Source organism: Ursus americanus, chromosome 23 (assembly GCF_024610735.1).
Source record: "Ursus americanus isolate L20-20 chromosome 23, mUrsAme1.1.p, whole genome shotgun sequence".
Taxonomy (NCBI): domain Eukaryota; kingdom Metazoa; phylum Chordata; class Mammalia; order Carnivora; family Ursidae; genus Ursus; species Ursus americanus.
Window position 1 is genome coordinate 20569792 of NC_142149.1, and position 23646 is coordinate 20593437.

A 23646-nucleotide genomic window follows, 5' to 3' on the forward strand; every position below is an offset into this window, starting at 1 on the left:
TTTCAATTCTGGGGCACCTGGGTGACTCAGTCAGTTAAGCATCTAACTCTTGGTTTCAGCCATCAGGTCAGAGTTGTGAGATCTGACACTGTGTCGGGCTCCATGCTGACCTCGGAATGTGCTTGAGATTCTCTTTCCCTTCCCCTCCCCACCCCAACTGCGCCTGTGCTCTCTCAAAATAAATAAATAAATCTTAAAAAAAAAAAAAAGAAGAAGAAGAAGGAGGAGGAGGAGGAGAAGAAGAAGGGGCGCCTGGGTGGCTCAGTCAGTGAAGCATCTGCCTTCGGCTCAGGTCAAGATCCCAGGGTCTTGGGATCAAGCCCTGCAGCATTGGGCTCCTTGCTCATCAGGGAGCCTGTTTCTCCCTCTACCTCTGCCTCCCACTCCCCCTGCTTGTGCGCGCGCACTCTCTCTCTCTCTCGCTGTATTTCTCTCTGTGTGTCAAATAAATAAAGAAAATCTTTTTAAAAAAAATAAAAAGCATTTCAATTCTGGCTTGGTCTCTTGGATTGCTCACTCTGGGGGAAGTCAGCTGGCCTTAAAGTTATATTGGGGGGGGGGGGTAACTACATGAAAAAAATCAGTGGTATCACAAAATTTCCCAGTTAAGGTCCAATGGCGAAGATCTCATGGAACAGCCATCAAATCCAAAACTGCAGTCCTTTTCTGGTAATATCTGAGAATATTCTAGTCTTCAGTTGGCAAAGGCTACATTAGGTTTATTATTTAAGTTCACTCTGCCCTATTCTCACTGCTAAGAAATGCAATTAACACAGCACCCTTATCATGAGATTCCGGCCCTCATTCACTAGACCACAAACCCTAATTCAACACAGATGTAAAAGGTCCTTTTGCACTCAGGAGTTAATGAATTGAAGAAGTGAGAGGTCTATCTTTAAAGAAAATAACCTATAAGAAAAATTCCAAGTACAGGATCAGACAACAAAAGACAAGCATATTGTTCATGATTATTTTAAAATATAAACCTTTACAAATTAAAATATTTACTTTTTATATGCATTTGTTGTATGTACAGGCCACAGAAAGGTCTGGAAAACATTGTATATGCTAAGTTGTTACGTGGTTATCTTTTGGAAATTACCAATGACTTTGAAGGCTATTTTTTTTAATGTACATTTCTTAAAATGCTTAACAAAGAGCATGTATAACTCTGATAATTAGGGACACCATGAGTGTTAGTTATCCAGAACAAATGGGTTTGCAAGTAGGTCCCAGTAGGAAGGGAACCATCTAGAAAACAGCCCTAGGTTGCCAAAGCAGTCACTTCTTTAGGCTTTGTAAGAGTGCCACCTGCTGGAATCTCAGGAACTGAACTTTTAAAAAAATTAACCCTGCTCTTCAAGCCACTTGAGGTATGTTTGATACCAGAAAGTTTTTTGTTTTGTTTTGCTTTTTAAGGAGCGGGGGAGGGGCAGAGAGAGAGGAGAGAGAGAATCTCAAGCAGGCTCCACGGTCAGCACTGAGCTGGACACAGTGTCAGATCTCACAACCCTGAGATCATGACCTCAGCGGAAACCAAGAGTTGGATGCTTATGTCCACAATAGCTAAATCGTGGAAGGAGCCGAGATGCCCTTCAACAGATGACTGGATTAAGAAGTTGTGGTCCATATATACAATGGAATATTACTCAGCTATCAGAAAGAACGAGTTCTCAACATTTGCTACAACATGGACGGCACTGGAGGAGATAATGCTAAGTGAAATAAGTCAAGCAGAGAAAGACAACTATCATATGATTTCTCTCATCTATGGAACATAAGAACTAGGATGATCGGTAGGGGAAGAAAGGGATAAAGAAAGGGGGGTAGGGGCGCCTGGGTGGCACAGCGGTTAAGCGTCTGCCTTCAGCTCAGGGCGTGATCCCAGCGTTCTGGGATGGAGTCCCACATCGGGCTCCTCCACTATGAGCCTGCTTCTTCCTCTCCCACTCCCCTGCTTGTGTTCCCTCTCTCGCTGGCTGTCTCTATCTCTGTCAAATAAATAAATAAAATCTTAAAAAAAAGAAAGGGGGGGTAATCAGAAGGGGGAATGAAACATGAGAGACTATGGACTATGAGAAACAAACTGAGGGCCCCAGAGGGGAGGGGGGAGGGGAATGGGATAGACCGGTGATGGGTAGTAAGGAGGGCACGTATTGCATGGTGCACTGGGTGTTATACACAACTAATGAATCATCGAGCCTTACATCGGAAACCGGGGATGTACTGTATGGTGACTAACATAATATAATAAAAAATCATTAAAAAAAAAAAAAAAAAGAGTTGGATGCTTAACCAACTGAGCCACCCAGGCGCCCCTAAGAAGTTCACTTTTAAAAAGAGAGAAGTAAAGAAAAGACAAAAGAGCAAACCTTTTTACAAGCATCAACTTAATAAATTAAAACATTCTTAAATAACAAGTGGCTTTAGTTTCCATAGAGTTCACCAGTAAGGAGGCAAATTATCTCGAGGCATAAAGAAGAAAGGAAGGGATTATTCAGAGTTTAGAGAACCAGACAGCCAATCTGAACTACTCAAGCTTTTAAAAATATGCTCAAACATCAACTGAAAAATTAATTCCCATAGCCGAGAAAATGACTTTTTAATGGGCTAATAAATGTTTCTTAAGACTTGGAGCTGGACCTAAGATTTAAATGTCATTTAATATTAGTCTCATAAACGCAAAATCAAACCAAAAAATATTAGTGTCCTAACTGAATATATCCTCTTCATCCCATGCCACTTCCCTGGCTGAACTTGGCTGGTCAGAATATGTGCATTTTAGTTGTCAGCTTGGAACACACCTCCTAAAGTTATACACACATTAAGTTTCTGCTAAGAAAAGTGTATCCATTTGGGAATACTTCATTTATTTGCAAATACATGGGATTTTTTTTTAAATCATTAAGGATGTGATTTCATATTTCAAATGAACAAAGCTGCAAATACAACCTTTTTAACCAGCTGAAGTATAATTTTTAATTTTTTAAAAAATGATCAATTGGTATATTTATGTATACATGTGGGCATCACATATTTTTATTTGTATATTCATTCAACCAATATTTATTTAGCCCCAACTATATGTAAGTCTTAATATATTCTATTGAAAATAACCAGCTTTTACGAACTAAAGGTAAATACATGATAAAATTTCATACATTATTCTCCATGGTCACATTGGTGCAAATAGAATAAGGCAAGTTGCCATCATTTTTAATTGGCAAAAGCGTCACTGCTCCACACACAGTAAATGTGATTATTTAACAGAAGTATGAGGAGGCTTAGTCAATTCCTGTTGGAAGATAGGACACCTCTTCATTCATTTTTAAGAGTTTTACAAGATTTTTAAAGGGGCAACTCACACTGTTAAACTGGTATTTTCAGGGTATTTTTTAAATTTTTATTTTTTAAGTAATCCCTACACCCAAAACGTGGGACTTGAACCTACAACCCTGGGATCAAGAGTCGCTTGCTCTACCAACTGAGCCAGCCAGGCGTCGGAGCATATTTTAAATTATGATACTCTTAAATATTTATTATATTTTACATGACATTTTTCATTATATTAAATACTTTGAAGGTACTTTAAGATGTTTTCACTGGGCACCCATTTTACACAACCTCGTGTGCTGATTCTGGAATGACAGAGTAATTTTAATGTTAAACTTCCCTGTCTTATCTGATAAGTAATCGAGTAGGTTGATAATAAGGTAAATTTTCATCATTGTTTTAAGTTGTTTTAAAATATATATATATACACAATATACTATACACACACACACATACACACACACACACACACACACACACACACACACACACACAATCAGCATCTAATCAAGACAGAATCCTGGAACCAACACTGCGGAACTAGACCTAGACTAGCAGAGAATTCACCGCCCCTGTGCTCTAGATAAAGCAGAACAATGAAGCCCAGTTTCGCCGTCTCATTCATCAGAGGTTGGGGCAAGGAAAAGCCGTCCAAGGGGTGAGGAAGGTGGGAGAATCTGACTCAGTCCCCCAGCGGAGCCTTTAGTCGTAGCCACCCCTACGTGACTCTGGAAGGTGTTTCTGCAGCTTGCGGAGCTGGAAGGAGCAAGAACTGAATGCTAACCAGTGGGAAGATGAGAAACGCTCTAGGGGAAGGTAGGTCTCAGCGGGGAGGAGAGCCCATGAACACTTTAGTCACCATTATCATCACCATCTGTCACCTCCAGGGTATACAGTGAACGGTTGCATGACAGAGGAGATAATTTCTGAGGAGTTAAAGGATAATATAACATCACAATGGCCCAGATAAAAAGCTAAAGCGGCAGGTTACACAATTCTTTCCTGATTTCTCCAGAGGGAGATTGTTAAATCTGCGTTTTCTAAAGTATTGGGATTCAGAAAACCTAATCATATAAAACCATATTCCAAAAATGCATGCTACGCATCACAAAACACTTGCTACACAAAAACATATCCAAACACCTTATATCATCATAACTTGTCTATGTTTACAATGTTCACGGGTCATTTATGTTTGGTTTAGTCAGAAAAATCACGAAATAAGGGTTATTTTAACAAGTTCATACATTTCAGTCAAATTGTACTTTGGCTAAACAAGCCAAGAAACGTTATCCCATCAATATTGGTCCAAAAATCCTTCCATTGTAACTTCTTAACTAGGTCAAGCTCCGTCTCTCCAGAGTCCATTGATTTATTTATTCATTCAACAAATATTCTAAGCACATCCTGGCCACATCTGGCATTCTGCCTCCTAAAAATTCCTCCATCCCCACCACTACCACAGCCGTCCAGGCCACCGCTCATTGCCCCTCCCTGAAAACCACACAGCTTCCATGTGCACCTTCCTCCATTCTGTTCCTCTCGCCACAGTCAGGGAGAGATTGTTTGGAAAAGACAAACCTGACCCTGTCACCCTATTGCTTAAAACCCTTCAAAGGCTTCCTATAGTCCTTGAAATAAAGACCAAAATCTAGCAAGGTCTGGCCTGGCCCACTTTCCCATCTCTCAGATTGTGTGCCTTCCTCTGTCTTCACCCCTCCCCCTACTGGCCTAGTTCAGCTTTTCTACACCCTGCTCCTTCCCACAGACTTTCCCCTCTTTGCCTAGAATGTGCTTCTTCTCCATTTTGGCCTGGCTAACACCTACTCGCCTTGCCAGGTTTGAATTCAGATGTCATCTCCTCTGAAGAGCCTTGACTAGTCTCTACCCCTCCACCTTCCGCCACCATTAGAACCACATCAGGCTCCCCTATGACACACTCTCATAGTACACTCCAGTCTTCTTATGTATTTATTTACACAACTAGTGAGTTAATGCCTGCCTCTCCCACTGTAAGATCTCTAAGCTCTCCACTGTTTTGCCTTCTACCGCAGCCCTGGTGTCCAGCCCAGTATATAAAACAATCTAGCCTGCTGTGTGAGAAAAAAATCAGTATTTGCTGAATATGCGTGCACGGAATTGTGTACAAGTGCTAGACCACTGACTCAATAAAAGTTGGAACAACACTACTGTGGCATCCCGAGGACTTAGCATAGGACTACCACATAAGAGGCACTCACTAAACATTTGTTGCATGAATACTGAAAAGTGTTGATATATTTCTTCTATTATTTTCTTGAAACATTCAACAGATTTTTATTTATTTATTAACTCTACAATTTATTTATTGACTCAAATTTTCCACCACTTACCTTTGGTAAGACTGAATAAACAAACCAAAATTAATCAATGCACAGCAGCTGAACAGTATCCATCATATGGGAGGCATTAAGAGGATGCTTTGCAGGACTATTTACAAGAGCCAAGATATGGAAGGAACCCAAGTGTCCACTGACAGATGAACGGATAAAGAAGATGTAGGGTAGATCTACAATGGAATATCACTCAGCCACAAAAAAAAAAAAAAAAAAAAAGAATGAAATCTTGCAATTTGCAACATCCCTTCTAACATGGACCTAGAAGGCATAATGCTAAATGAAATAAGTCAGTCAGAGAAAGACAAATACCATATAATTTCACTCATATGTGGAGTTTAAGAAACAAACAAGCAGGGGCGCCTGGGTGGCACAGCGGTTAAGTGTCTGCCTTCGGCTCAGGGCGTGATCCTGGCGTTGTGGGATCGAGCCCCACATCGGGCTCCTCTGCTGGGAGCCTGCTTCTTCCTCTCCCACTCCCCCTGCTTGTGTTCCCTCTCTCGCTGGCTGTCTCTCTCTCTCTGTCAAATAAATAAATAAAATCTTTAAAAAAAAAAAAGGAAAAAATAAAGAAACAAACAAGCAAACAAAGAGAGACAAACAAGAAAACAGACTCAAATACAGTGAACAATCTAGTGGTTGCCAGAGGGGAGGTGGATAGGGGGACATACATATAAGGGGTTATCTTGAAGAGCACTGAGAAATGTACTGAATCGTTGAATCATTATATTGTATACCTGAAACTAATAGAACACCGTGTATTAATTATACTTGAATAAATAAGGAGGATGCTTTGAATATATTTAATTTGACTCTATTTATTTTGGTTAGTTTATTTTTTAAAAACATATGAGTCACATGGAAAGGAATTCCACTTACTTTATTCTCCTTAAAAATCTTAATAAAAAAAAATTAGGCTGTCAGGGACTAAAACACCATGAAGAAGTTGTTTGCATTTTACTGAGAAATTTGGTGAATTCAATTAATATTTTCAGAAAACTTTTAGGATACTTGTCACTTTGTGGAGACATAACTTTTTTTATCTAGAATACACAAATTCTCACTGGGTAATTTCACAAGGCATATTGATATAAATCACATTGCTCAACACACAGTATCTGATGACTCAGTAGGAAGTGATCTTCAGTTTCAATAAGCAGTCTTTACATTAATGATGGTGTTTTTGTTTTGGTTTTGTTTTGGTTTTGTTTTTTAGGAAATTAACCTGAGGACGTTTTCCCACATATCTAAAGAGTCCCAGGAGTTGTCTTCACAAAATGCAGTACCTCGGTCTCTATGAAGTCTTCATTAGAAAAAACAAAACTGTATCCATTAAAGCTCACTTATGAAGCAACCCCACAATCCTCTTATTCATCACAGAGCGTGTTTCGTATACAGGCAATCAGTTCACTATGGATACAAAACTGAGTTCTCTTAAAGCAACTGATAGAAGATAGATTGGCTTTCCATGTAAAAATTGAGTCTGAAACCTTAAACTCCTGGTAATCTAGACCAAAATAGAACTTGTTCCCCTTCTTTAACAAGGTGCTCTATCTAAAATAGATGTTTCTCTCAAATATTTACTGGGCTTTACAGAAGCAACTGGGAGCGAGCATAGACAATATATGCAAAAAACACTACCTTGCAGGGTAGAGACACCTGCCCAGACCAGAAAGAAAATGCAGCTGCGGTGCTACAGAAGGCTGGTGGAGGGACAGAATACACGGGGCCAAGGCATGAGGACCGGGGCCATTCTTATGGCAGGAAAGCATTTGAGCAGAGTTTTGAGGATAGAAAACTCTCAATGTATGGTGTTAAATGAAAATGGGTAGGCAGGAACAGAACCAAAAACATCTCCCTCGGAATGCTTTCCCACAAGACTAAGTGACTTTCTTCTGAGAATCCTATGTTCTTTGACCGTGGTGGTCTGAACTTTATTTATAGATGAGTTTGTGTGTCTGATTCCTCTTCAAAGGCAGGGCCACGTATTATTGACCATCCAGAAATACAGTCCCAGCACTTAATGCACCATCTGGCGGAATGTAGGTTTGCCAAACATGTTGAAGTGATGTTTGGAAACATCACACTCAGGGGCACCTGGGTGGCAGTCGGTTAAGTATCTGCCTTCAGCTCAGGTCATGATCCCAAGGTGCTGGGATCAAGCCCTGCATGGAGCTCCCTGCTCAGTGGGAGGCCTGCGTCCCCCTCTCCCTCTGCTGTTCCCCCTGCTTGTGCTCTCTCTCTCTGTCAAATAAATAAATAAAATCTTTTAAAAAAGAAAGAAAGAAAGAAAGAAAGAAAGAAAGAAAGAAAGATAAACATTCAGTTTAAACATTATCAAAGTGATTGAAAAATTCAAGGGAAAAGACCAGCTAAAATCCAATGAAAACTAATTGTTAACAAAGCCCGTCATTTGGCACAGTTTAAAATAAACGAATTTTTTTCATTTTGGCACCAATTACGCTGTCACGCAGGTATGGCCCTAGTTACGAGTCATTCGAAATTCTGTGATCTGGGAATAATAATACAGTGTATTTTAATCACTATATTACAGCAAGGGAGGACACAGGAAAACAAAACCAACAATACCGCAAAGTGCCCACCGATCAACTTGTGTCAGGAAGAATGTCCTACTCAGCAATGCTATAACAGTAACACCTAACAGCTGAACCCAGAAGAAAAAATACGAAGCGTCAGGGCAAGTCTGTTTAGAGTGAAATAAAAATCCAATGTGTATTATGAGATTTTGCAATAGCTCATGTTGTAATATAGAAATGTGATTTTAACTGAAGGAGGAAGATAATTATAGCTTAGGAGCCAAATAGCTAATCAACACCACAATCTTAAATGTCTGAGTGACAAGCCTTCGCCTCACACCCAAGAGGGTGAACCCAAAATGTGAGTAAAACAAGTTTCCATTGCAAATGCGTTCAAGAGCCATCCTGAAACTAAGGTGGGGGCAGGGGTGGGGAAGGCAAGGGTGTTGGGTTACATGACTAATTATTAAATTTAAATAATTTCTCTATTTAAGAGGAAAACAAGAAATTCTGTGTTGTATTCTATCTCTGGAAGTACTATGATGCTGGAGACTGACTGCAATGTAATACAACACAGCATGAATCCCTTAAAAAAACACATTCCTTGAACTAACACTTAGAAACAGAAAAAAAGAAGTTCCATCAACCCTACAGATTTAGAAGTGATCCAAGTAATGGCAACCCAGACGATAATGGAAGTGAAAACCATGTCTTCCAAGGAGCAATTGAATGAACAGATGACCCCTTAGCTTAGAAAAGAAACAAATTTAGGAGGGTGGAGTAACACTCTTTAAATATCCAAAAGACTCCAGAGCTAAGTTTTATGTGGCAGAGGGCACACTATATTCTGTGTGGCAAATTTCATAGTGTGGCAAATTTCAGTTCGATATAATGAGAGCGTTTTTAGTAGTTAGAACAGCTCGAATAAATAGAATCTTTTAAAAAAAAAAAAAAAAAGAACAGCTCAGAAATGGAATGCCCAATGAGATAATGAGGTTTTCTCTTCACTAGAAATAGTCAAGTAGACATGAGAGATATTTGATTAAGGGAGCTCTGCTTGGTGTTGAATATCAAGAGAATCAAGAAGGGAACTAACATTTGTAGGTACCTACCATTTGCAAGACACTTTGCATGTGTTATCTAAATGGGCAGCCTCTACCTAATGAATTGGATATTATTTCTCAGATGAGAATACTAGGGGTCAGAGATGTTAGGCAACTTACCACACACCCAGTAAGAGGCAGAGCTGGGATACGAAATCTGGGAACATCTAAGGTCCCTCGCATATTGTGCCCTGGTAGACACCATGACAGTGAACATGTTAGTGGCCTAGATGATTCCATTATGATCATTTCTGTCAATCTTTCTAGTCTGGTATTGTTTCCGTCAGAATATCTAGAGACTTTTGATCAAAGGGCATAGTAGCTTTCCCCATGACATCAAACTCAAAAGATAAACCAACCTTTAGGTCCTTTACAGATGAATTCTGTAATGCTGATGACCAGAATCCCTAACAACTCATCTAAACTAGAAAGGGCAGAGAGTTTTAGCTCACATGGATCCAATCTAGGCAACTGATTTGGCTTCTTGGATTAAGGTTATTAATAAAAGTTCCACAACCAGTCCAGGATCAGCAGGAAAGAGTGTCATTATCAATTAGTAATGTCTGCTATGAGTACAGGACAGAGGAGTGGCAGCAAGAAAGTTTTGTGTTTGTCATCTCTAACCTACATATTTCTTAAACAATTTTCTATTTTTCATCCTCAATTCTTGAATGGATACAAGCTCTACTTTTTTTTACTAACTGTTGAAAATAATGCTAATGTTGAAAGTAATGCTTCCTGCTATTATCCCTAAAACCACTAATGGAGGGTATAGGAATACATAATGAGACAGACAGAAAGCAGCCCACAAGACTGATTATCGAAGTACTTATTAAAAATATAAATTAGAATTATGGAAATCTTACCCTGGTCTAGAATCTGTTCCTCTCAGCCTTTCATGTCCAGAAACTGGACTTTACCAAGTATACTCAGAGGTGATGTGGAACTTCATAGTGACTTATAATGATTGTATTCATACAATACTAATGTATAGATTAGAATGCCAGCTATTTAATTAACAATAAGGGACATATCTTTCCAGGTCTTCAAGGCTACTCAGAACACTGACTTTCCTGCTGTACATGTACTTGACAGGATGAATTAGAAATCAGGAAGCTGCTGCATAAGCACAGAATTTGAACAGAAGTTAAAAGAAAGACTTGAGGGACATTTCCTCCAGATCCCCCCGAGGCCAGGTAAGATATTCGGCCACATGTTAGGCAACTCCCCTCTAGTGGCTGGACTGACCATATGCCCAAATTCAGCATCTCTCTCCTTAAGACGAGGCCAAAGGAAGCTTCCCTGAATCCCCTTTTGATATTCCCTGCTGACCACACTCCTTACCCAGTTGTTGGCCCTGGGAGACAGATTATATTTTGGTTTTATTAGTTCAGTTAGGAAGGCAACTATATTTCCTTTTCTCCCAAGCTCATGGGGATACCTCACTGTCACATCCATATTTATAGCTGGGATTACCGCTTTCAAGTATCAAAGTGCAGCTCTTTGGTTCACCATACATAAGTATGAAGCCTTATCATTTTAAAAGTACAAAGGAAAAAGATACACACCTTATAGGCTCCATGTACATTTACCATCGTGATTCTTCTAAAACGTAGAATTTTTCCAGTCATTTTTTTAATGATACCATGTGTCTGTTCTTTAAAAGACCCCTGAGATGAAGCTTAAATTAGTCATCCAACAGGTCATTTCCTATATCACTGAGGCTTCACTGTGTCTTGGATCACTATTACTTCTTTATTAAGTTTTAAATTTTAGGGACACCTGGGTGGCTCAGTTGGTTAAGTATCCGACTCTTGGGTTCGGCTCAGGTCATGATCTTAGGGGTCATGGGATCAATACCCAAGTCAGGCTCTGCTCTCAGCAGGGAGTCTGCCTGAACATTTTCTCCCTCTGCCCCTCCCCCTACTTTCTTTCTCTCTCTCCTTCTCCCTCTCTCAAATAATTTTTTTTTAATTTTTAAATCTTAATTCCAATATAGTCACCATACAACGTTGTATTAGTTACAGGTGTACAATACAGTGATTCAACAGGACCACTACTGTTTCTGATCACTCTTCCATTCCAGATACCTAAGTGCTATTTCACTTCTTGGTTCTTTGCATGTTCCCCTTCTTACTTTCCCAGAAGCCCTAAGGAGTTACAAAATTCTACTTCCTTCTATTCTCAAGTGCATTCCACACCCAACAATCTTCACCCCACCCTTGCTTCCCTCCTCACCATTCTTTTGTCTTCTTTGCCCACTCGGGATGCTGCAGCAATATAAGACACAGATGGCTTCATTCCATCTCATCCTTTCTTCCCTGATGACAGAAGGTCTGGCTTCTGTGCTCTACATTGTCTGGAAAATTCTAGCTTTCAGATCTCCAAGGATCTTGTGGCAATATCATGGACGTTGTTCTAGCCCTCATTCTCCCTGATCTCTCTTGCAGACTTTGAAACTCAAGATTTGAAAGAACCTCTGGGAGGTTCTAGAAACCCCAGCAGGTGAATCATTCACACTTCAATCCATAATGTGATTTCTGGGGACTCTTCTAGCTTTCCAGATCACTCCTTATTCACTCCCTTTACTAGGTACTTACTTTTCCCTCTACGAGTAAGCCTAACTTTGAGGGTTTCCTCACCATTCAGCCTTACCCTTTTACTCTTCTCTCCCTTAAAAAACTCAGTTGTTCTCAAAGCTTCGACTATCACCCTGATATAGATGATACCTAGCCTTATGCACTCTCCTAAATTCTTCTATTAATTTCCTTTTTTTTTTAAGATTTTATTTATTTGACAGAGAGAGAGGTGGCGAGAGAGGGAACACAAGCAGTGGGAGTGAGCGAGGGAGAAGCAGGCTTCCCACTGAGCAGGGAGCCCGATGCAGAGCTCGATCCCAGGACCCTGGGATCATGACCTGAGCCGAAGGCAGACGCTTAACGACTGAGTCACCCAGGCACCCCTTCTATTAATTTCCTTTTTATTTTATTTTTTTTTTAAGAGTCTCCTATTAAGGGCACTCTCTCTTAGTTACTTTATTTTTTTATTATTTTTTTTAAAGATTTTATTTATTTATTTGACAGAGATAGACAGCCAGCGAGAGAGGGAACACAAGCAGAGGGAGTGGGAGAGGAAGAAGCAGGCTCCTAGTGGAGGAGCCTGATGTGGGGCTCGATCCCAGAACGCCAGGATCACGCCCTGAGCCGAAGGCAGACGCTTAACGACTGAGCCACCCTGGTGCCCCTTAATTTTCTTTTTAAAGGGAATTTAATTTTCCTTTAATTTGAGCAAATGGTCATGTTATACAATCGACAAACTATCAAGACTGAGAATATGTATGTATTTTAGTTAGTAGCTTTGAGAGAACTCAGTCCCCAATACTTATATGATCTTTTCAGAATCCAAAGCCACCAAACTGAAAAATGACTTTGCAATCCTGTCCTATTTGCCATCTCTAAACTACTGAAATCTTCCACATTGTTGACCACTCCACCTTCTTGAAATTCTCCTCTCCCTGGGCTTTCTTGAAACTTGTCTCGTAGCTCTCTCCTTTTTCCTTTGAGGGTTACCTTTCAACCTCTTTTGTTTCTCCTTAAATGTTACAGTTCCTCACAGTTTTATCTTTGGTCCTCATTTCTACCAATTCTCCCTGCAAAATCTCATCCAGTTTCATGGTTGCTCTTTGCCAGTAACTTCCAAATCTAGCCACAGTTTCTGAATCTGAGACCCACACTGCAACTGCCTTTGGAATATCTTTACCTGGATGTTGACAGGTGTTTCACCCCAAATCTTCCCTATCCTGAATTCATTATCTTTCCTACAAAACCTGTTCCTCCTTTGCATTCCCACATCAGTTAATGGCACTTCTCAAAGTCCAAAACTGGAAACCTCTTGTCATTTAACACTCCCTCCTTCTCCTTCATCAACCCAAAACTAAGCAATAATCAAATGCAACCATTCCTATCTTCTATCTTCCCCTGCTTTCCACCCCACTGCTACTTTCTTGAAGTTCTCGTTGTCTCTTCCCCTCCCCCCAGACTCTTGCAAATCCTCCTATCTCATCTCCCTGCCTCCAGTTTCCCTATGATGCATCTAGTACACTGGCCACAATGTTATCTTTCTAAAAATTAGGGTCGTGTTCACCCTCTGCTTAGCAACCTTTGTTGGTCCAGCCCCTGATTATGGGACCAAGTCCAAATTCCTCTGGATGGTATTAAAGGCCCTTCCCCAACTGGTTCCAACCTATTTTTCCAGTCTTATCTCTTGGAAGTCACTCATACAAACTTTATGCCCCAGCCAAACCAAACTTCTCAGTTCTTCAAATATGACATGCATATTTACACCTCCTTTATACACACTGGTCCCTCTGCCTCAAAATGTTTCCCCCGCTCATTTTTTAGGATATCATTCAAACGGCATCTCCATGTCCTCCAGAGACCGGTTTCTCTTTCTCGATGCTTCACATGCTTATATAAATCTGTACTGTTAAAATCATCCTATTCTGTAACTATTTGTGTCTTATCCCTCACGCTCTTCCCCCCAAGATGTGGTTTCTTGGAAAGCGAGGATCACATCTTACTCATCTTTGCATCTTCAGAACCCCATAAAGGGTTTCTGGTATATAATATATATTCAGTGAGTGACTTGTATAAAAATGGGGAAATCAGAGCCAAAGTTCCTGTCCTTTCCCTGAAGAAGGTGAAGGGAAAGGCCTAGAGACAAAAAAAGAACACTCTTTACCCTCTTCTCTGCTTCACCTGATCTAATAGTCAGTTGTACTAACTGAAAGAATACAGAAAAGGCCTTTCTGCAGAATTTTTATCACCACAATGCCTGAAATTCCACTTAGGTAAAAGGCACATTTTTTCAATATAAACAGTTTTGGTGAACACCTCTCCGCCCCTACCCACCTTTGTCAGTAAGTCACACTTACTAACCAGACGGTTATCCTCCCAGTACCTGTTCCCCCAGCAGGCTGAAAAGTCTCAAAGAGAAGGAGAAGAAAACAGGGAAACGAAGCACATCAGGGGAGGACAAACTAAACTGGGACGTGGCTTTAGTGTGCTGGGGAGCACCTCCGGAGCATGGGACACAGGAGAGCTGGAGGTGGAGGGCTGCTGAGAAGAAGAGAGCAGCAAAACAAAAATCCAAATTCAGTGATGGAAACTTTGGTAGGTACTTGCTCTACTCCTCCTCAGAGATGGGGGAAACACCCTCTCTCACACTCAGCAAAAGCAGCCCCACCTCTGCACGCAGATTTGGCTCTTGAGGGAAAGAACTCACCTTCCATTGTTACTTCACTCCTGCTAACTCTTGTAACCTAAGTATTGTTCCCACCTAGGGCCCTCTTATCCTGCCTTTCATCTAGGGAGGAGGTGAGGAAGAGAGGGGTGAGCCGGTTTCTGTAGTCCCAAGACACAGGCTGCCACAACGGCTCAGATCTCATCTGATTCTATGATCTGAGACCTTCTCTTTCCTCCTCCCTTACCTGCAGCATCAAGCAGGGTTTCTGAGAGGGAGGTTGGAAGGAAGAAGCCCAGAGTGTTTCCATAGAGCAAACATAACAAGTAACCAGGAACATTTTCAGTCCCGTGTAACGTGTGTCGACATACCTTAAAGAAACTAAAAGCCAAGAGCTGTCTGGGAGGGTGCCCGACTCAGACTGAATGTATGACTTTTGTTGGGGTTTCTGTAAACTAGCCCTCCAGAGCACCCCAGTTCCTATCCTCCAAGCCCTGTTCTCTGCCTTCCTTTGATTCTAGAAGCCATTGATATTCTTCCAGTGAATTCCCTTGCTTAACGTGACCAGTCTGTTTCTGACTGCCATCATTAGCTACACCGTGAAGCCCACCTGGATCCTCCTGGAACAGATGCTCAGCTCCATCCTCCATTCCCCATACTCTTTATGCATAAACCTACCATTCCAGGAGCAGGTAAGCCCCTGTTCTCTACCCAGAATTATGCTAAGTGTCAAGAAAGAAACATGAATAATTCACGGTCTCTGCCTTCAAAGAGCCTATACTTTGATAAGCATGTATTTCATGGTATTGCAATTACTCACTTCCCTATTAACCTCTTGGCCTGCCATACAGTAGAATCCAAGCAGGACACAGCGGGCACCCTCGAATTAGGAAAAACTAAGGAGACTCTAATACACGGACTGTTTGCCCAAGTGTGGGCATGGTGTAGGGAAACCACCAGTAGCTATTATTACCCCCATGCCCAAAAAGACGAAGGAAAGGGACTCAGAATGGGAAAGTCAAATAAAGAGAGTCACCTTGAAAGGAGCTGTGGCTTTTAATGAAAGGCCACACCCAACTGGTAGGGGCCAGGGGAATAAATACCCCAAACTCATTCTCCTCCCTCTCTTCCTCTCATTTACTGATTGGGTTCCCACTGGGCAAACCTAATGAAAGCCAGAGAGCAGCTACCTTCCTGGAGCAGGAGAGCAGGAGGAAAAAGGTAGAGAGTGGAACCAGAGGGGCAAATGGCTTTGCAGGGTCAGCACTCAGTCCACGTTTGCTGAATTACATTATTACTACTACATGGATGCAATTTCTAGTTTCGCTTTTCTCTTCTTAGTTCTCAAATAGCTACATTAGTGTCTTAGTTGACAGTTTTCCTGATACACACAAGTTTGATTCTCTGCTTCCTCTCTGCTACAGAAATATATATACCTACATTAAGAAGACAATTGTCAGGGGCGCCTGGGTGGCTCAATCGTTAAGCGTCTGCCTTCGGCTCAGGTCATGATCCCAGCATTCTGGGATTGAGCCCCGCATCGGCTCCCTGCTCAGTGGGAGCCTGCTTCTCCCTCTCCCACGCCCCCTGCTGGTGTTCCCTCTCTCACTGCCTCTCTCCCTGTCAAATAAATAAATAAAATAATTTTTAAAAAAGAAGATAATTGTCAAAAAAAAAAAAAAAAAGACAATTGCCTTGAATCTAACTTCCCAATAATCAGCATCTACTCTTGAAGCCTTGAGGAAGGCTCAGACTCTTCTGCCTTCCCATGCGTTTTCACCCCCTCCAGTCTGCGCACCCGTGTAACAGAATCACGGGCCCTTAGGGGAAGACACGAGAAGGCAGAACACTCGCCGTGCTCTGGAGATGGGGCACAACGAACAGAGGTGGAGATCGTGGCATGAGGGAGTGGGGTGGCACAGAGCTGCCACTTGCAGACATTTGGGATGCTTAGGACAGACTAGGAGATAAGAAAGGAAGAAGTGCCAGAGAGAAAGTCAGAAGGAGAGGTGACTTCCAGAAATTAGGAGCAGACATCCGGAACAGAGCTCTGAGAAATGGGCATGGAAGCAGGAAGAGATCTGTGCATAGATTAAGAATAAGAAAGTTTGTGCCTTCTCTTCAGTCTATTCCCCCACACACATCCTGACAGATTAAATCACATTTTTGCTTTAGGCTGCCCTTTTAAGTGCAAAACTGTGCTTTCAACAGATTTCTGCCCAAAATAACCTCTCTTCTCCTTACCAAGTAGTGAAAATCCTATCACGGGAAAAAATTTCTCATTTCTCAATTGAAGAACAAGCTCGAAATGCAAATGTTTGGATACCTAGAATAGCACAGTGAATAAGGCTTGTATAAATGAACACTACCATATCTTTTCCTTAGACAGAGAAGGGGGTTAAAACACAAGAAAGCCCATGGCTGGGGTGCCTGGGTGGCTCAGTCAGTTAAGCATCTGCCTTCAGCTCAGGTCATGATCCCAGGGTCCTGGAATTGAGCCCCGGGTGGAGCTCCCCGCTGGGTGGGGAGCCTGCTTCTCCCTCTGCCTGCAGCTCCCCTGTTTGTGTATGCTCTGTCAAATAAATAAAATCTTTTTTAAAAATTAAAAAAAAAAAAAAGAAAGCAAGCCCATGGCTTCAGATGAAGGGCAGAGAGATTTCAACCCAGAGAAGAAAGGGCGAAGAAGAAAGCGAGCCAATAACAAACATTAAGAACTCCACCGCTCTGTCCAGAGGAGTCAAGATAGGCATGGATATCTAGAATCAACACATACTCAGATGCTGAACTTCGGAGGAACTCTGGGCAAGAGGCACACACAGCAACTGTCAAAAATCTCAGGCCCGTAACTGTCCCGTCAGAGTCCCCAGCACACGCTTCAGCATTCAATAAGTATGTCTTGAGTGAATGTGTGATATAATTAGAGTTATGAGTTTTAAAGACCACTCTGGATTCAAGTGGGGGAGTAGGGAGAAGAGGGTACGGGAGAGAACGAGCCTTTACTGAGTGCCTAGTATGTACCAGGCATGAACACTTGTTTCTCATTTGTTTTCCCAACATCTTTTGGAAGTTGTACAGATGAAACTGAGACAAACTCTTCAGTGACTTTTATCCAGGCTGGAAAACAGTGAACCGGACTCAAACACACATCTGTTTTGACTTCAAAGTATATATACTACCCTGCACAGACTCCCTGGAAAGAGACTGGCAGTTGGCTTGCAAAGCTACACAAAGAAGAGCTAGGCTCAAGAGCACGGGAATGTTAGGAGTACAGGGGTCAGAAGGAAACAAGGTTTTTCTGTGAGAGGCATGTATGCAGGGTTTCAATAAAAAATGCTCATTCATCATGGTTCAAAACGCAGTCATGAAATGATGTCTGTTTCTCCCACCCGCACATAGTTTCCTGTCATATATAACCGACACCCTGGGGAGGCATCACTTGAGCATAAATGGCCCATCAATCTCTAAATTAAGTAAAAAAATTAAGCTGCTGCCTAAAAACTAGATATTTTTTACAAACTGCCCTTTAAAGATGATGTAATGTTACAGTGTTACACATTGGTCTCCACTTTGACTTTGAGGCTACATACTTCGACCTTAGGCCTCTGCTACATTTGCACACAATAGCTTATTCCTCTGGGTTCGGACAGCACAGCAGTGCTGGAAGTGGCTACGGGTCTGTTAAGGCCGTGGGGGAAGCTAGGACATTGGAGGGGGCTCAGAGAATTAGAGGGCGTCAGGCTAGAATTAGAGGGCGTCAGGCTCTCTGCTCAGCAGGGAGTCTGCTTCTCCCTCTCCCACTGTGCTCTCTCTCTCTCTCAAATAAATAAATCTTGAAAAAATCTATTCATTGTTTATCTGAAATTTAAATTTACTTAGGCATTCTGTATTTTTATTTACTAAATCTGGTAACACTGGTAATTTTGTAATCTCCCGGGCATTCTTTAAAACCTTAACAATGATTTCTAAAATCTACATTTCCAGTTTTATCTTTTTAATCTATTGGCATTATCATATTCCAGATGCAAAAACCAACCAACCTGGGACATTTCAAATTATTTTATTTTGGATCAGTACACGAAGCGTACCACGAAAAGCAGCTCATGTTGAAGTGAATGTAGAAATGTGTCCCAGGAGTGGACACGACCGCCCTGCGGGACCAGAGGAGCGGGCAGTATGAGGTCTCACCAGAACAAAGCCACAGAGAGGCTGATGCCTGGTTTATGGAAAGGTAAACCAATCACCATGAAAAAAAAATCCAGCACTAAACTGATAGCAAGTGTTTATATTTTCATTCCACTCTAAGGCTTAGAGTAAAGAACTGAATGGGCATGCACTAACTTCTGCTGACAAGTCCCAACGGGAAAAAGATGGGTGAGTTGCAGCAAACTCTCCAGATGCTGGAATTAAAGCTTCAGGCCCAACCATCTCTAGTAAGAATGTTGCAATGTGTTGTTCTAAAGTCCAAATTGTTCTCCACACAGGACAGTTACAAAACCGATCACAGATTTCTCAAACTATTTTAGGTCTCCTTAGAATACTCTTTTCACTCTAAAAACGAAAAGCGACTCTGCTTAAGGTTAAACAATAGAGGAACAGTAAATCAGAAAAAGAGAGGAAGGCACGGTGCCAAGAACAGTTTCTTTAAAATTACAAATCAAGTTCTGTCTGGTAGTAGTTTTAGATTACGCTCTGTTTTTCTACAACTCTCTGTTTTTCTACAATTCTCTGTTTTTCTCCACTGCAATTTTTAACGAATCATCTTTTCACTTTTATTGTCCATTCCTACAGGAACAATCCTTTGACTCCAGTTTGACAAAAACTGAAAGTAACCAACTACTATGGTCAACTTTCACAAATGCAAGAACTGATGAACAATCTGGAGGGTCAAGTTCAACAAACGAGGACCCGAGGGGAGAGCCAGAATGATGACTAGGAATAACTCCTGAGATCTGACCAGTCAATGAGATTGAAAAGTACCATAAACTAATGAATGGAAAATCTAGATAATTGATAAAATAATCCACTAAGACCCTAGCCCTCTATTAAATACTCAGTTCTTAAACTGCTTGTGTACATGCACTCAATCCTAAAATATCAGGCCAAACAGCACTTGCCATGAAATAATTTACCATTGTGACTGACCCACTCCTAATCAAATCCATTACCCTCAAAACATACCCACTTCACAAAGTGTTTGCAGAATACCTGTGAAAATAACATTTTAAAATCACCTAAACAAAAAGGAATATTCTTCAAATCTGCTTACTTTTTTAAAATTCCATTTAGCTCATTTATAAGTAGGAAATGTAAGCCCATCCTAAAACAGGCCTGGTTATAATAAAAAGGTCCCCTTCTCACCACTGTAATTTACATTTCTGGGGCGGTCTTTGAAACCACAAAGCAAAGTTTAATTGAACATCTGACAGTGAAAGGTAGTGGTTAAGAGTGTAGGATCTAGAGAAGACAGAGCTGGTTTCAATTCTGGCTCAGATACTAATGTAGCGGCTGTACCACCCTGTGTGCAACACACAAGCACCATACGTTTCAGTTTCCTCCTCCCTTAAAAAGGGTCCAAAAATAGTATCTGCCGTACAGGGTTGTTCCGTGAGAGGATGTACATAGAGCCCTTAACGGTGTCGGGCACAGAGTAAATGTTAAATAAATGTTAGTAATGAAAGTTCTTGCTATTCATAACATTCTTATGCTTAGAGCAGCGTGATGGCTATCAGTGTGACTGCCGGTTAGAGCAGCTATCCCCATTGGGTTACAGAGGCTGTGTCACTGGATAGTTCGTGTTTGGTTTTTGGTTTTCGTTTTTGTTTTTTTTTTTAAAGCAATTCTACTAGATCATATTTAGATTGTAGCATTTGTATTCCAAATGTCCAAAAAAAAAAAAAATACAAATCTTACAGTTCTATAAATAGCCACTCATTTATATGTAAGCTCTAGGACTAAAAAATTCTAACCTTAGCTCCACATTTTAACCAAAATGATCAATATAGGAAATATTAGTGAGTCACAAAAAAATTTGGTGTCTTTTGGATTATGGAAGCGGGGAAAATCCCAAAGCAACAGAATCCCTTCACAGCACAGTTTACTTTCAAATTAATTCAGATAATACACCACTTGCTCAAGACTTAAGAATTAAAACCTTATAAAAAGCAGTTAATCTCCATAATGGGTGTTAGCTCTGTCTAGAAAAGCCAGCATAATAAAAGGATTAGCACTGCAATTATGCATGGTGGTTAATTGCTCTGATTTGTTATTTTAATGACTGGTCTGGAGCTGAGGACAATCCTGGGAAAGAAGTAGGAACCTCCAGAAACCCAAGAGGAAGGACCCTCAGAAAGTTAAGGCGGAGTCTAGCCAGGGTACAGACAAAACCAACAAGTCTGACCCCTTCAAGAGCAGAATTCTTGCCCCATTAATTCTTTTTCTCTTCAAATTAGTCCATTTTTTCCATCACAAATGAAATGATATTAAAGAAGGCTTATCCTTAATCTGAGGAAGAAAACAGAATCCGTATGTTCTTGTTAATTTTCTAAGTTACAAGACTGGAAAATACATTTCTAGGTCACTTCCACAGAATTTTAAGTTACTCACTATGCTAATGCAAAAGCTCTGAAGATAGATCTGTACTCAAATCCCAGTTGAGTCCTTTCATTGAACAATTTTGGGCAAGCTACTTAATTTTTCAGTTAAAATAAAAGCTACCTCATACAATTGCTCTCGGGATGTGATGAGACAAAAATCAGGTCAAGTGCTTGGCACGGGTTCTGGAACCTAGAATAAGTCTCAATAAGCTTTAATTATTTGAGGACTGACTTTGCAAATGTTACTTACATATTTATTTAATAAATTCAATCCAAGAAACTGAAAGTTCTTTGGGCGTTATCTCTCATCAGCCTTGTAGAGGGAGGCCACAGACTGGTTATGGTAAATTTTCTCCATTGCTATTATGTGTTACATTTAAATAATTACTTAATCTATTCCTTACCATTCCCACCACACACACACACACACACACACACACACACACACACACACACACACAAAGTGATCTGGACAAAGAGCTATGCTCATTTTGTTATGAAACTGACAAACTGTTCGATTCTTTATTTTTAAAAATCTCTAAGCAATAAAATCAAGAGATGAACTTCATAAGATTTTTTAAATTTAAGCACATTACATATATTCATTTAAAATTACGAGAGTGGGGGATTACTGCTTTTATTATATTTTTAACCTCTGTGTGTATCATTTTGAATTCAAAATTTTCTCTACATTTTAAGTAAAAATTAACAAGATTTGATAATAAAGTTACTTTCTCTCATTACCAGCCATCTTTGAGATGATCAATTTTGATAAACAGCCATGGGGCGCCTGGGTGGCACAGCGGTTAAGCGTCTGCCTTCGGCTCAGGGCGTGATCCCAGCGTTATGGGATCAAGCCCCACGTCAGGCTCTTCTGCTGTGAGCCTGCTTCTTCCTCTCCCACTCCCACTGCTGTGTTCCCTCTCTCGCTGGCTGTCTCTATCTCTGTCAAATAAATAAATAAAATCTTTAAAAAAAAAAAAAAATTTTTGATAAACAGCCACAACCAGCCTAAAGGAATTTTCCTGGATTTAGGAATGAGGGAAAAAAAACAGCTACTATTATTTTAGACAGTGTTCAGTTTTGACATCTTCAGATTGAAGCCTGTAGAAGTTGGTTGGTTTGTTGGTTGGCTTGGTACTTTCATCTTTACTACTTTTTATGAAAACCAAAAGGGATATTATGTTTCTGTTTTCTGTTCTAAATCTGTAAATTCTCCTCCAAATGCAGGAAATTCATAGTGACCAACTGTCTTTCATGGAACGAAGTCAACTCCATCAAAAGAAAGAAACCTATGCCATGCTAACAAAACATAAAAGCTAAGTCACATAACATTTAATCCTTAAATCACACCAAATTCATGTGCTATCTAACCAGAAAACCAATTAAAACAGCCAATTCTCCTAATAAAAAGTTTGAAATTTTAGAAGTACAAATATATTTTTAGCAGTTTGCCAGGGTCAAGATCATCTCAACAGATCCAAAACCAAAAAGGGGTTCTTTAATGAAAAGGAAAAAGTGAGGGCCAAAATGTTTTCTTAATATATATTAAATATATATATAGTCTAAGATATGTATCTTTATATATTTTAAGATATCTTAAAATTCCTATGCAGAATATTGGCTTTCTTATCATTCTTATGCAACATTCTCACATCTAAAAGTATTATAAATTATTTTAAAGCAAAATTAGTTGTCTTCAGGTAGCCTTTATTTAAACTATGAACTTGCACCATTGCCAAAACATATGGAGAGTTTAGAGAACAAAATAAAGTCAAAGAAAAGAAAGTAGAAAAAGGCACTGGGGTGATATGAAAACATTCAGAGAACAGTTAAGTATCTGCCAGGTACTGACTAGGTATAAAGTACCCTCCCTTCTCTAAACGGACTTAAATGCTTTATCTCATTGGGAACAATAATAACATAGGATATTATAAAATACTGGGTTACACACACAGGAAATGAAAGAGACAGGCATGACTACATTAATGGTGAGAAACCTCATGAAAGAGAGGGCATTTAAGCCAGAGCTTAGAGTTGAGGCAGAATGTTTGAAAAAGCAGCCAAGTGAAAGAAAGACATTCCAAACCAAGAACAAGAAAGGAAGGCCTTAAATTTATGAATAAAGCATGGTATCTTGGCCAAGATTAAATAGAAAGGCTTGCTTATAATTAAAAAATTTAATGGAAATACTTTTCACTGGATCATGGATTATTATACATATTTTAATATTTGCTAGTACAGGCATTCCCTGCTTTTTGAAAGTTCACCTTTATGCAATTTTGCTTTTTTTTAAGGTCTTATTTATTTACTTACGTACTCACTTATTTATTTATTTTAGAGAGAGAAAGAGAGCAAGCAGGGAGAAGAGCAGAGGAGGAGGGAGAGGGAGAAAGAATCCCAAGCAGACTCCACACTGAGCGCAGAGCCCAGCTTAGGGCTTAATCTCACAACCCTGAGATCC

At 40.4% G+C, this 23646-nt stretch overlaps 1 long non-coding RNA gene across 1 annotated transcript in view; it reads right to left on the reverse strand.

The window, feature by feature from the left end:
* LOC123781953 (uncharacterized) overlaps window positions 1–23646 on the reverse strand; it is a 145893-nt gene that overhangs the window by 112648 nt on the left and 9599 nt on the right. The window lies entirely within an intron of this gene.